The sequence below is a fragment of the Notolepis coatsorum genome, assembly GCF_963971535.1.
Source record: "Notolepis coatsorum genome assembly, chromosome: 8".
NCBI lineage: Eukaryota > Metazoa > Chordata > Actinopteri > Aulopiformes > Paralepididae > Notolepis > Notolepis coatsorum.
Window position 1 is genome coordinate 107,121,382 of NC_140172.1, and position 15,486 is coordinate 107,136,867.

Below are 15,486 nucleotides of genomic sequence, written 5' to 3' on the forward strand. Positions count from 1 at the left end.
TACACCATCCTCCTCCTCGTCAATTCAATTACAAGCAGAACCACGACAATGTCGACAGATTGGAGTTCATTAATTTTGATGAGAGTATAGGGACGTTTCATTTGCATAATCTGTCCTTGGTGGTCGATCGAACGTGGTTTATCGTGTGCTCGTCAGGGGACGTCGAGGCGGCAGTAAACGTGTGGTCGGGTCAAAATATCAGGGTGCTGTTTCTGCCTTGGTATTTATATTGAAGTAAAGATATTATTAATATTTGCTCTGCTCATACTGATGGTATTTGGATGTACCATTTTCCCATATGTCTGTCTGTCTGTCTGTCTGTCTGTCTGTCTGTCTGTCTGTCTGTCTGTCTGTCTGTCTGTCTGTCTGTCTGTCTGTCTGTCTGTCTGTCTGTCTGTCTGTCTGTCTGTCTGTCTGTCTCTCTCTCTCTCTCTCTCTCTCTCTCTCTCTCTCTCTCTCTCTCTCTCTCTCTCTCTCTCTCTCTCTCTCTCTCTCTCTCTCTCTCTCTCTCTCTATCTACAGGTACATTAGATACAGGTGAACCACTAGTCAACGCCATAAGGAGTGACTCTGCTCTCATAGGAGGTACTGTATGAGAAACCATAGATATATAGAACACTAGATAGCTTGCCCGCGCTGCCGGCCAATGGAGAGCGACGTCACTGAACCGCCGCCATCTTGGGAGGGTCAGCCTTGAGTGAGAGTGAGTGAGCTGCACAGACAAAAATACTCATAACTCCCTGAAATATTGACGGATTTACAAACGGTTTGGTTTATTACAAGCATTATTAACGTGGCTATGATTCAAGCGGTTTGTAAAAAAAAACATATTTAAAAAAAAATCTTTTTATAAGTATGCAGTATCATAACTACATCTTTGATGTTTATAGCAAACCAACCCGTTTGTAAATCCGTCAATATTTCAGCGAGTTATGAGTATTTTTGTCTGTGCAGCTCACTCACTCTCACTCAAGGCTGACCCTCACAAGATGGCGGCGGTTCAGTGACGCTGGTGACTCCGCCTTAAGCTATCTAGTGTTCTATATATATATCTATGTGAGAAACCACGTGGGCCATAATTCACCTATATCAAGCCCCGCCCTCCTTCTTGATCTCCAATCACAACTGTTCTGATTTTCCCTTTGCCTTGCCAGTTGTGATTGGAGGATGAATAAAAGAGGTCAGGACTTGCAACCACATTTTCATTAATTCATTCAATCAATCATTGATTCAAACATTTGACATTTCAACTCATGAGACATGTAGATTGTCTGTTCCGCTTCATGTATTACATCATTTGATTTGGTTGTTTGATGTGTGTTCTAAGTATTACCTCTGTGATGTACTGTATGTATCGTCTGTCTCTCTTATATTTTTTTTAATTATTTTTTTTAATTTTTAATTTTTTCATATTTAAAGTTTTTATTTTTCACAAGCAAGACAAATCATACATGACAAGACAAACTAAGACACAAATAATAATAATAATAATAATAATAATAATAATAATAATAATAATAATAATAATAATAATAATAATAATAATAATAATAATAATAATAATAATAATAATAATAATAATAATAATAACAAGGGGGTGAGGGGGGGGGGTTGCAGAGTGTTACAAAGGTTCAGTACACAAACATATTCCAGATAGTGATCTAATAAAGTTCAGGGGACCTTGAAGGCCATCGGGCCGATCACTCTCTTGAAGAGACAGAGCAGCCTGTTCCATTGATAACAAGTCCATGAAGTCCTTGCGCCAGTTCTCTAAACTGAAGCAGTTCGGTTTGCGTTCTTTCCAGTTCATTAAAATAATACGTTTGCATGCTAGAAAAGCCAGTGCTACAATATTATTTACAATCTTTGCTTGAGCAGTGTCCATTTTTACACCCAATATACCAGTTATAGGGCAAGGATTAATGTCAATTTGGAGAGTAACTGACAGGTCCTCAGCAATGTCCAACCAAAATTTCCTAACAAGCGGGCAGTGCCACAGCAAGTGCATGAGCGTACCCTCTACTCCACACCCATGCCAGCACAATTTGGGTAGGGTGTGATTAATTTTATTCAGTGTACAGGGTGTTACCCTGTGTAGTATCTTTAATTGTATAATTTTAAATCTAACACATTTTGATATTTTAGTAATAATAATAATAATAATAATACATCTATTTTATATAGCGCTTTTCCAGGTGCTCAAAGACGCTTTACATGGGCAGGAGAGACAAACTATGGCAAAACAAAAAACAGAACAAAAATAATACATGACAAAAATAAAATAAAATAACACCGACAGAATTAGAGGTCAAAAGCAAGATTGAAAAGGTGAGTTTTGAGGGCTGATTTAAAAGATGTCAGGGTGTTTGCATCACGGATATGGCTGGGGAGGGCATTCCAGAGGGAGGGGGCAGCAGCAGCGAAGGCCCTGTCGCCCCAGGTCCGGAGCCTGGTCGTGGGAGGTGTTAGGAGGTTGGCATCTGCAGACCTAAGGCGACGGGTGGGCGTGTGACGGTGGAGGAGGTCGGACAGGTAGGGAGGGGCAAGGTTGTTGAGGGCTTTGAATGTGATGAGTAGTATTTTAAAATGTATCCTGTATTTGATTGGAAGCCAGTGGAGGTCGTGGAGGACAGGGGTGATGTGATCAGAGTGACGGGTGGAGGTGAGCATGCGGGCAGCAGAGTTTTGGACATATTGGAGTTTATTGAGGATAGTGTTTGGTGAGCCGTAGAGGATGCTGTTGCAGTAATCTAGTCGTGATGATATGAATGCATGAACCAGTGTTTCAGCAGCGGAGAGTGATAGGGAGGGGCGGAGACGGGCAATGTTCCGGAGGTGGTGCTGCTTCCCATTGTGTTTCAAATATGGGTATACCCATGTCTCGCTCCCATTGGACTTTAGTTTGGGTATTGGTATCAGGGGTGGTTGAACATGATAGTTTATACATTGCAGAGACAATGCCTTTCCTGCCTGTAATTCCCCTTAATGTATCTTCCAAGACTATGTTTGTTCCTATAGCTTTGCCTTTAGACAACAATGATTTAATAACTGATTGTATTTCTAAATAAGATACAAATTCTGTGTCTTTCAGCCCAAACTGTGTTTTAAGTTCATTAAAAGGTATCATATTTCCACTTTCCATCACTTGCCCCACCTGTGTTATATTATGTTGTTGCCATACATTATTTTTACGGGTTTTACCTCCTGCAGAGAGCAACAGGTTTTTCCATAATGGACATGATGGTAAAGAATATCCACTAAAGGTCAGGCGTTTATGTAAGATTTTCACTATTTCACATGAAAATTCTAAAAGCGGATTGTCCAGTCTGGGAGTGATTTTTGGGTTATACCACAACATTGAAAGAGATAGATCTTTGTTATGTTCTTCTATAATTTGTTCTTCAAGCCATTCCCAGCTGCCAATCTGTCTCACACTATTGTAAGCCCACTGCAAGGGGTATCTTGAGTTATATGCTATGTAATACTGGTGGATATCTGGTAGTCCTATTCCTCCACTACTTCTTGGTTTTATACGTTTTTTATGGCTGATTTTAGGTTTTCTGTTGTTCCATAAAAACCAGGAATTATTTTGTCCTCTTTCCCTGTTACCCTTCGCCAGGCCATCATTGCAAATAACAAAAAATTTAATAAACACATACACACACATGAGGGAGAAGAGGGAACAGTGGCGGCTGGTCCATAGAGGGTGCTTTCCACCCCCCCCCCCCCCTGGTGGAAAAAGAAAGAAGATATAGTCTTTTTGGATTTTAGATTTCGACCCCTAAAAATATAATAAACGTTTAAAAAATAAATAATAATTACTCATTTTAAGTATGTTTGCGTTTAAAATGCACAATAACATGTAATATATCTAAATTAAATCATTGTTTGTGCATCCTATTCATCCCCCCTCTCTCTTCTCGGGGGCTAGAAATCAGCAACTCAGCCAATTGAAAAATGCACAGGGCAACATGAATGAACTTAGCAACTAAATTTAATCCAATCAGCGTCTTAAAATATGATGCATGTGGGAGCTTTTTCTCTAGCGCCTGAAGTAGAGTCATTTTTCACTCTATTGCCTATGTTTCAGAGTCTGCACAAATCTCTCAGCTAACCCATTGGTTGCTGGGTGGTAGGGTGCAGATCTAATGTGTTTAACTCCGTTAACCTTTAAGAAAGTGTCCATCTCCTGAGAGACAAATTGGGGCCCATTGTCACTCACCAGTTGTTCTGGACCCCCGAAACGGCAAAACATTTCCCACAGTTTTTCAATGGTCCTCTCAGCCGTTGTGGATTTCATTATTGCCACTTCGGGCCATTTGCTGTGGGCGTCCACCGCCACAAGGACCATTTTGTCTTCGTATGGCCCAGCAAAGTCAACATCCTCACCAAAACAAAAAAACATGAGCACATCAGCCCAGTGTTGGCCTCGCTCCACTGCCTACCTGTTCGTTTTAGAATAGATTTTAAACTAGCCCTAAATGTTTTTAAATCACTAAATGGCACGGCTCCTCCCTATCTATCCGAGCTCTTGCACCGCCACCCCCCCCACCGATCCCTCAGATCAGCTGACCAGCTGCTATTGGTGGTGCCTAGAACTAGGCTCAAGACTAGGGGAGACAGAGCCTTCTCCACCGCAGCGCCTAGATTGTGGAACAGCCTCCCCCTCAGCGTACGGGCCGCCCAGACCGTGCAGGCTTTTAAATCACTTTTAAAAACCTATCTGTTCTCCTTGGCCTCCCCCCCACTTAATCACCACTAGACCCCTGGCCCTTCTATCCACTTTGTTTTACTGTGTCCTACCTGTTTTTATTACTTTCATTGCTTTACTGTGTTTTAATCTTATATCTTGCATCATATTATTTTATTTTTATCAACCTGCCTGTGAAGCACTTTGGTGCCAGCTGCCGCTGCCTGGAAATGTGCTATACAAATAAAATTTACTTGACTTGACTTGACATGTAGCCGTTTCCATGGCTCACTCGCCCACTCCCAGGGGTGTAGTGGCGCCGGTTGCGGTGCATTTCGGACCCGCTGACAGGTGGGGCACATCTTAGCCTTTTCTTCAATGTTGCTGTCCAACCCGGGCCACCAAAAATAGCTACGGCCAACCTCTTTCATACAGACCATGCCGTATGAAGTTGTTGTAGCATGGACTTACGCAGAGAAGGAGGGATGACCACTCTTCTTCCCCACAGCAGGCACCCAGCTTGAGTTGACAGTTCGTGTTGTCTAGAGATGAAAGGCTTGGTGTGTCCTTCATTCTCCCCCCCTTTACGATGGAGTCCATTACTTGTGAAAACACTGGGTCATTCCTAGTGGCCCTCCTCACCTCACCTGCGTGGTGACTGGTGCATTTTCCACTTGACTGAAATAAAAGATGTCGACCTGACCCGGGCCTGGCTTTGACACAGGTAATGGAAGTCTGGAGAGCCCGTCTGCGTTACCATGCCATTCTGACTTCCGATATTTAATGTCATAGTCATGGGCAGACAGTCTCTGCATCCTGCTCGCTGTGAGTGGTGGGATCTCACTCACATGCGGACCTAGTATGGTCGTGAGTGGCTTCAGTTCAGACTTTAAAGAAAGTGAAAATGCATTACTGTTATTTTAAAGGAAGTTAAGTGCCTTTAGTGCCCTGGGGATGTATGAACATTTAAATCTGTTGCTCTTCAGCCTGGGGAGCCTATACCTCCTGCCAGAGGGGAGGGGGACAAACTCCTCCAAGTTTGTGGTCGGTCGGTCAGGAGCGTGAATCGTCTCCCGAACAGGTACTGGTGAAATCTTCGTATGCCGAACACAATGCTTAGAGCTTCACGCTCTATTTGAGCATAATTCGATTCAGCCTTGTTCAGCGTTCTGGACGCAACAGCTATGGGTTTCTCTACCCCATCCTGCATGATATGGGAGATAACCGCCCCTACCCTGTATCAGGCCAGCTGTATCAGTAACGCAGGGTCGAAGTGTTTTAAGGCCTCTGACCTCAGCAGCTCCTCTTTTGATGCTACGAAAGCCTTCTGGCACTCCACAGTCCAGGCCCATGGCTTCTCACGACAGAGTAGTTGGTGCAGTGGCTTCAGCGCTGTTGAGAGACCCTTCATGAACCGTCCATAATAGTTCAGTAGTCCCAAGTATGAACAGCGTTGGCCCACATTTTGGGTGGCAGGAGCCTCCACAATGGCCTTAGTCTTTGAAGGAGCCTTGTGTAGCCCTGCAGCTTCAATCACATGGCCGAGGTTTCAATGGAAGACTGAAAAAACTCACATTTCTCTTTGTGGACTCAGTCCATAATCCTGCAGCCTCCAGGTTCCGAAGATGGTCTTTGTCATCCTTCCCAGTCACCAGGATGTCATCCAGGTAACATTGTACCCCTGGCAACCCGCACAAGATCTCGTCCATCGCTCTTTGGAACAGAGAAGGAGCTGAGGTTATCCCAAACGCCAACTGACAGTACCTGAACAACCCTTTGTGGGTGTTAACCGTCAGAAACTCTCTGGAGTCTTGATCCATGTGCATCTGCAGGTACGCATGCCGGAGGTCAATTTTGCTGAATTTCTGGCCGCCAGTCAGGCCAGCGAACAAGTCCTTGATAAGAGGCAAGGGGTATTTCTCAACTGCCAGCACCGGGTTCAACGTTGTCTTGAAATCACCACATATCCTTATCTCCCCATCCTTTTTTACAATGGGCACGATGGGGGTACTCCAATTGCTGACGCTAACTGGCTCCAGCACCCCACTCTTCACCAGAGCATCCAGTTCCGCCTCCACATTGGGCCTGATGGCATAGGGCACTGGCCGCGCTTTCAAGAACTTAGGTGTGCTGCCTGGTTTAACTCTCAGCCTCACCGTATTGTCCTTCATGCTTCCGAGCTCCTTTTTAAAAACATCAACATGTTTCTTAAGAACTGCGGGTAACCCTGTGTCAACAGTCGCACAGCGGGCCAGTACAGTTTGATTTTCTCCATCCATGAACGTCCCAGTAAGGAGGGGTAGGCGCCCTGCACCACATAGAGTGGTAGTTTAGCTTGCTGTCCGTTCAACTCCACTTTGACCTCTGTGACCCCTTTTATGGCCACCGGTTCGCCGGTATTATGTCTTCAGCAGCACTCTGGCTGGCCCCAGTGGTAGGTGTTTCAGTGTTTGTCGATACACTTTGTCTGACAACAGTGACACCGCCGCTCCGGTGTCTATCTCCATGCGCACTGGTTTCCCCTCTAACGAGGGCACCACCCAGTAGCCACTAGACCCACCCGCGACAGTTAGTGTGTGTGTAGTGAACACTCCTCGTCCGAGGAGTCACTAACAGTCTAACCTTGTTCCCAGTTTTATCTCCGTGAGATAAAGCCTGGTAAAGAACTACTGCCGAAAGTGTCTATGGGGTAGAATTTCCGGTGTATGTATAAAACTGGGAACGAGGTTAGCCTCACGATACCCGAAAATGGAACAGACGAGTACCGTTACGCCAACGAAACCAGTTGAGGATACCGGCAGAAGAAAAAGATGTCTGCTTCATTCTTTGTTTTGCTGGGGACTATAAACAGATCTGGGCTGACCGGAACCGGTACGCCTGTACTTCCTGTACTTCCGTTTAGACACTTTAGGAGGCATATCTTGTCCAGCCTACTAACAGCCTTGTGTTCCACCTGGTATACGCCTTTCTTGGTCCTGGGTTTGTACGTCTCTTTTTGGAACCTAGGTTGTCTGTGCTTCGCTCCTCTTATTACGGCATGCCCGTTCAATGTGGCCCTTTTTGCCACAGACCGGCACTCTAACTCCTTTGCACCAGCATTCCGTCGCTTGATGCCCTGACTTGCCACAGCGAAAACACGTGCCCTGTGCCGACATTTGTTTTTGGCTTTGCATTTGAAATCTGGTGCACTTTTGGCAGACGCACTAAATTGTTGTGCCTCTCTGGCTGCCAATTCCATTGACACACTGACGTCAATGGCCTTTTGTAGGGTGAGCCCATTTTCTGTTAACAGTCTCTTTTGTGCTGCCTCACTTTGCAGCCCACACACTAGTCTATCCCTGATCATTTAACACATCATTAAATTCACAGTGTTCTGATAACTTTCTTAGTGCTGCTACACACATTGTTACCGTTTCCCCCTCCTCTTGATTTCTCCTATGGAACCGAAACTGTTCAGCTATCAGGAGTGGTTTAGGAGAAGAATGTCCCGTTAATGCAGTAACAATCTGTGCATACGTCATTTCACCCGGTTTCACCGGTTGTACCGAACTCCGTAGAGTGTTGAAGGCTGGGAGGATGCGACCCTCTCTGCGTGCCCTCCTGTCTCCCTGTCTCCGGCGGCCTCGTAGTGGTGACTGGAGTGCTGGACGTCCCGCGATGATGTCGGGGAGGTTGCGACCCTCTCTGCGCCGCCCCCTATCTCCCTGTCTCCGGCTGTCTCGGAGCAATGACCGGAGTGTTGAATGTCCCGTGATTAAGACAGGAGGACGCGACCCTCTTTGCGCCGCCCATGTGCCTCAAATAGATTCGCTATCAGCTCTATCTTTAATCTTTCAAAATGTTCAGTTGCTATCAGCTCTATCTTTAATCTTTCAAAATGTTCAGTTGCTATTGCATGCACTCATCTGTGTTTCACTACACACTTGAGTGCATGCTTACTAGGGCTGACCCCTATTAATCGATTAGTCGACTAATCGGTCGAAAGGGGCCGTAGTCGACTGGCCAACCTCTTAGTCGAATATAATAAATAAAAAAATAAAAAAAAATATTAATATTTCTTTTTGAATTTTTTTTTTATTATTATTTTCAAAAGAAAAGAGGCATAGAAGCGTGGCTAACGCTAATGGCACGCATACCAGAGGCTAACTGCCTACGAAAACAGGCACAGAGGCACTGAAAGAGGATTTCACCCATCTAATGAACACACTAGACTAGACAAATATCAAGATGTATCCATCAGTGGACCAATTGCATGCTTTTGCAGAGGACAAGAAGCCTTCAGTCGACTCCTTCAGACATTAAGCACCCCCCACAGCCCAAATGGAATGATAAAAAAATTATTTAATAAAAATTAAAAATATTATATATATATATATATTTTTTAGTCGACCAATAGTCGACTAACGGCAAATTTTGGCCAATCCTAGTCGACCATCCAAATCCTTAGTCGGGGACAGCCCTAATGCTTACCAACTGTTAGTCTGCAACACTACTAGACATCTAAGAAGGGAGATCCCCCCTTGAATGGCCCTTCTAAGGTTTCTCTCCTCCACACTGCCTGTGGAGCATTTTTTCCCTATTGTTAGGTTTTAGTGAGTTTTTCCTTACCTTCGCGTGGGGTACGTCTGGGAGTGTTGCATTCTTTCATTTATTTGCATTTATTTTAAATTTGTTGGACCTTATGGTGTTCTTGTTCTGTTCTTGACTTATTGTTATGTTTCTTCTTGACTTGTTTAAAGAAGACATGGGGACATTAACGTGTGTTGTCGGGCCTTACAAATAAATTTGATTTGATTTGAAAGTCCTTGCTCCAATAACACTCATGAACGTGGGCACAATCTTAACGTCTGCAATGTCATTTGCGAGCACAAAGAAATCAAATCTCTCCGTGTATGAACTCCATTGTTCCACGCTTTCATCAAAGGGGCCGATACTCCCTAATATTCCAGCCATTTTCCTTGTCACCACCTGCACTTCTTGCTCGTCCGTACTGTTCTCACTGTCTGCGTCTTGATCAGACATTCACCCACATCAACGTTACCTGTGCTCCGCCGCTCCGTCTCTCAGGCTCAGGTTACACGCACTAGCTCCGTTAGCTAGCCGCCACACACTTCAGCCCAACTGTAGCCGGCAAAAGAAAACGTCATCAAACTCCGACTTTCTTCTGACCAAAGCTGCAGCGCAGTTCCGTCATCCTCGTCGCCAATTTGTTATATTCTTAACTGAGTTAATCAGACCATATAACAATAAGAAGTGAATCATACACAGGGCTTACTTAGTAACATGTCTTTACTCATTGGTAGTCAAATCAATACAACGACAGGTGCGCAATCGTAACGTACCAACTTGAGGTGAGTATGGCGATAGCACTGGGACAAACCTAACCCAATACATAACATTCCCCAGACACAGTTTGTGCTGGACAGCCTCAGGTGCGTCGGGGCGGAGGCAGAAAGATTTAAATAAAGGTTTCAATTAATGAATTCCACAGCCATTTTAAAAACCACTGCCGTATGTCGCAGTAAATTGAACCCGGGCAGTGTTTTGTGACTCCAATTATATTGGTATTTTTTCTCTCTCTCTCTCTCTCTCTCTCTCTCTCTCTCTCTCTCTCTCTCTCTCTCTCTCTCTCTCTCTCTCTCTCTCTCTCTCTCTCTCTCTCTCTCTCTCTCTCTCTCTCTCTCTCTCTCTCTCTCTCTCTCTTCCTCTCTTGATAATAACCCGAACAGAACAGTCCAGGGTACAGTCACAGCGGTGGAAATTATACCTTCATCTTCATTATGTTTAGCTTATTATTATTATTATTATTATTATTATTATTATTATTATTATTATTATTATTATTATTATTATTATTATTATTATTATTATTATTATTATTATTATTATTATTATTATTATTATTATTATTATTATTATTATTATTATTATTATTATCATGGTTCCACTGCAGATAATACAGGGCTTTGAAGAAGGCTGTCACATTCAGCTTAGAGCTCGATTGGCAATCAGAAGGAGAAGCCCGGGGGCGATTGGGTCCTCTGTGTTGTCACACACGAGCCCACACACAAACACCCAGTGGGTCCTCTGTGTTGTCACACACGAGCCCACACACAAACACCCAGTGCCAGTTTCCATTGTGAGTAAACTGCAGGGGTGAAAGCAACAAGGCTCTCCTCATGGAAATGTCAGCGCCGAGCGTCAGCGGGAAGGCACGATAATTGTTTGCCACCTCAAGTTCAAAACCATTCACACAGTTTTTCCAAAACTCTGCCCTCTGCTGTGAAAACCTGATGAATTTCACAGGAAGTCTTGACTGGAGGGTTTTGTTTGTTTGTTCTACATCTCACCTAGTAGCTGATTGGCCATTTTTAGCTGAGGGCACTTTGTTTGATTCGATAGAAAGACGCCGGTGAGAAAATCCCTTTTAATCCTTGAGGAATTCAATCTAAATCGATGATATTTTGGTCTGTCCAATAGATTTCCTTAAGTCAAATAGGACAGTTTTACTTTATAAGCACACACGTTGTTATCTACTCCACAAGAAAGCCAAAGGGAGACCCATTATAACTTTGTTGTGGGTATTTATTCCACAATTTACAACGACGAGTGGCCAGGTTAATGATATCTGTAACGGCAGCTGGGTTACTTTGGTACAAACGTAGCTCTCCTCCTCTCTCCTGTTAGTCCAGAACTCTAAAACTAACAAAAACTAACTAAAAACTATCCAGCATTCTCACTGAGACCCCAAAACGCACCCTCCCCCGAAGAGCTCTCTTAAAGCAACACTCACATTTACATGAATTGCTACAAGTTCACTAGAGTTGCTCAAGACTTAAAGTTAGAATCTGTAATGTCGTCAAACAGTGACCTCTAGGCTAAAGAGCACCAGGTGTGTGGGCTGGAGTCCAGTGGGCTCTGCCAAGAGAGGTCTGGAGAAAGTCACACTATAATAAGTTACTAAACCCAAACATCAGACCAAAACAAAAGATGTAAACAGTGCAATACCAAGTGGGGCTCTTTTGTCTAAAGGTCACTGTTTGACGGCATTACAAATTCATTACAGATTCTACCTTTAACTAACAGTCTGCTATGTTTGGTCTTATTGTACAGACCAATAGGATTAATTGTCTTACTGTACAGATATGATTGATAGTCTTACTGTACAGACCAATAGGATTGTTAGTGTCTCATAGGGCGGCTAGGTGGTGTAGTGGGCAAGGCACTCGCCACCAGTGTGGAGACGCTAGGATTCGCGTGTTCGAATCCAGCTCTCCACATTGTTTTCAGTTTAGCTGGTCGTCCGCAGTAATACACATTGGCCGTATTACGGGGAGGGAAAACTGAAGGGTGGGGATCGAACGTTGTGAACAAGCGACTCCTACAAGTCGGTTGGTGCGCCTGCGCAGTAGAATCAGGAAGTGTCGGGGGCAGCGTGAGCCTCCCACGCGTTACTCCTCGACACTGAGAGATCGAGCTGCGCAGGTGAAAAGATGCGACTGCTGTTACCTCAAGTACCGGAGGGGACTTGTGCTATGTATGACTTAGTCCACATTGCAGCCGGCTTGTGGGAGGCAAGAAACAGCGTTCGTGACAGGGGAGGGTTGAAATTGGATGATACGAAATTGGGATGGGAGAAAAAAATAGAAAAATGGGAGAAAAAGTGGATAAAAAAAAAAAGGATTGTTAGTGTCTCAATGTCCTGTCCAATAGGATTGTTAGTGTCTTAATGTCCTGTCCAATAGGATTGTTAGTGTCTTAACTCATTCAGCGCCAGGGGTCGCTGTCTACCTTCTGGCTAGAACACCAACGCTTTAATCATTGGGGAGACTGCGGAATTGTGAGTGCTTAAAATATATCGAAAAGGTTATTTCATAACCTAGTTATATGAATACTGGCTGAGCGTCTCGCAGCAGCCAATAATCAATCAATAAGCGTGATCGATATTTGGAATGGCGATCAGGAATTGGAATAATCTTTTTGGAGAACATCTGATCTAAGGTAAGGAGTCTATGTTACCAGTCTTGGGGTAATCGGAGCTGTATTCACTGAGATAACAGCGTGTCCCTATGTGTGTATGTGTGTGTGCGTGATCTTGAGGAAAAGAGAGAATAGATTTTTCAGCTCGCGTCTATAGCGTGCATAAGTACACATATACTATCGATAATCTAGCGTTTATTTGAAAACTATTTATAAATAGGCCGACAAATGACAACGTGTCTAGTGTATTCGAGAATATTCCAATAAATGCAGTTTCAAGTTTCAAGTTTCAAGTTTCTTTAATAGTTGTCATACAGAAGTACAGAATACTTTTATACAAAATGCTTCTTACTGTTACGCTCCAGAGACTGTGCAAGACAAGATAAGTATGAAATAAAATAACATAGTATAGCATGTAAATTAGAAGTAAAAGAAATGAGGTCACAGTGTTCAGTATAGACATATGTACAATGTTCGATGCAGAATAGACGTAACTGAGTTACCATATAATATACAATACTGTGTAGTGTACTAATATACAATACTATATAGTGCAAGGCAGAAATAGGATGAGGTGCAATTTAGGTACAATTTACAGTAGGTGTACGAGTTGTAGTGCAAATCCTTTATCAATAAATATAAAGTGTGTTTGTGTGATCTAAAGTGTGGAGAGTGGGTGCTGCAGTGTGTTGTTTGTTTAAGTGAGTGAGTGTGTGCGTGTGGGTGTGTGTGCTGTGTGCATTTGATGGTTGTTGGTTGTTGCATAGTGTTTATTGTTCGTTTAGCAGCCTGATGGCCTGGGGATAGAAGCTTCTTCTGAGTCTTTCTGTGCTCGCCTTAAGACTTAAGACTTTATGGGGGAATCTTAAAATCTTACGAAAATTTTAGAGAGAACGATAGCTTTTCGAAATGCTATAAAAAGGATATGAACCGATTAAAAAACTATCCGTTTCGACAATGTTGACTGCAAACAAGTCATTGATAAGCGACGGGCAGATTAGACACATAGCCATAATTTAAAACATAGATTAGGCGTTTTTTAACGCTAACATTGAAGTGGATGATGGCATTCAACGGGGTAAAAATGTAAACAAGGTCGGCACTGAAACTGTTAAAGACAGCCTGCTCAAGAGGCTCAAACTGGGCCTCCGACAACCGGCCCAGGACCAGTTGGAGGTCCCACTTGGAGACAGAGAACGTTCCACAGGCTTGAGACGCCGAGCGCCAAGCAGGAAACGTTTCACGAGAGGGGAACAATGTTTTGCCCCCACACTCGACCATACACCACTTCCCAGCGTAAGCCGCGGGAGTGGATGGAGCACGCGCGTTCCGGATAGCGTTAACCGCAGAAGAGTCAAGACGCATCCCCACCAGATTCACACTTTCAGCAGCCAAGCCTAGAGGCTGCCCCAGAACAGGAGGCAGAACAGAGTTCCGCGTGCCTGAGAGAGGGCCCGCGGTGACCACGGAACAGGCCACGGCGGGGCCACCAAGAGCTGAATCAGGACCGGGGACCACACAGCTGAGCCCCGGCCCGGCGCGACCAGGACCAAGTCCCGCGCTCCCGACGTACCCGCCCCAACAGCTGAGCTATCAGGTGTATGGGGGGGAATGCATACAGAATCCCTGGCGGCCACGGAATCGGTCCCAGACCTGTCCGACTATGTCTGGACGTAGTCCCCACTCGTCAGGGTGAGGACCGCCCTGCGACATCACATCTGCACCCACATTCACCCTGCCAGGGATGTGGAGAGCCCTCAGGCTGCGCAGATAAAGAAAACGCCCATAGCCAGAGCCCGACCGCCTCCCGGTGCAGACGGGGGGAGTGCACTCCTCCCTGTCTGTCAATATATGACGCTGACGTCCTGATCAAAAACATGCTTGCCCACCACAAGGTGGCCGAGCCGTTTGAGGACCAGAAGGACAGCCTTCAATTCCAACACATTGAATGTAGCGCAGACCGGCAGCATGGTCTTGCCAGCTGCCCCCTACTGCGTTGGCCCGGCACGTTCCCCCCCCCATCCCGTGAGGGAGGCGTCGATGAAGACCGTGATGTGTGACAGCCTGCTGCCCACGGGGACCCCGCTGGTGAGGGCACCAGGCCCTCCCCAGAGGACGAGGGCCCCCAGTACTGACATGGGAACCTTCAGCCGCTTCCACATGTCTCACACCGGGTCCATTTCCATACTGGAAAAAACCACCTCTGTATCCTCCTCATGAAGAGGAGGCCAAGAGGGACGAGAACATTCACTCGCCGCCGCTCTGAGAGGGATGCCCATATAGACCTTGAGCTTAGAAATAGTATATAGTATATATAGAAGTACGCCACCCGTTGACTGGGAAGAGGAGAACTCTACTTCCAGTCTACAGCAAAACCCAGGCTGGTGAGACACCACCTGCCTGGTATGAGACCTGGCGATCTACCCTGACCGGCCAAGGACCAGAACGTCGTCCAGGGCAGAATACAATTCGTAACCCCCCACGACGCAGAGGCCCCAGCGCGGTCTCCACGCACTTGGTGAAGATGCAGGGAGCCAGAGAGTAGCCGAACGGCAGCCTCTGGTACCCGTACACTAAGCCCTGCAAAGGAAGCGTAGGTATGATCTAGGATGGAAGATCGGGATGCGAATACGCATCCTACAGGTCTATGGAGGTGAACCAGTCCCCCACCCAACAGCGCCTAACAGGTGGGAGACGGTCAACATTCTGAACCTTCCATGCAACAGGTCCAGTCTCGGGCACCAGATAATATCGGGAGGAAACGCCGCTCACCGCGTCCTCTCATGGGACCACGACGACGGCCTGCTTCGCCAACA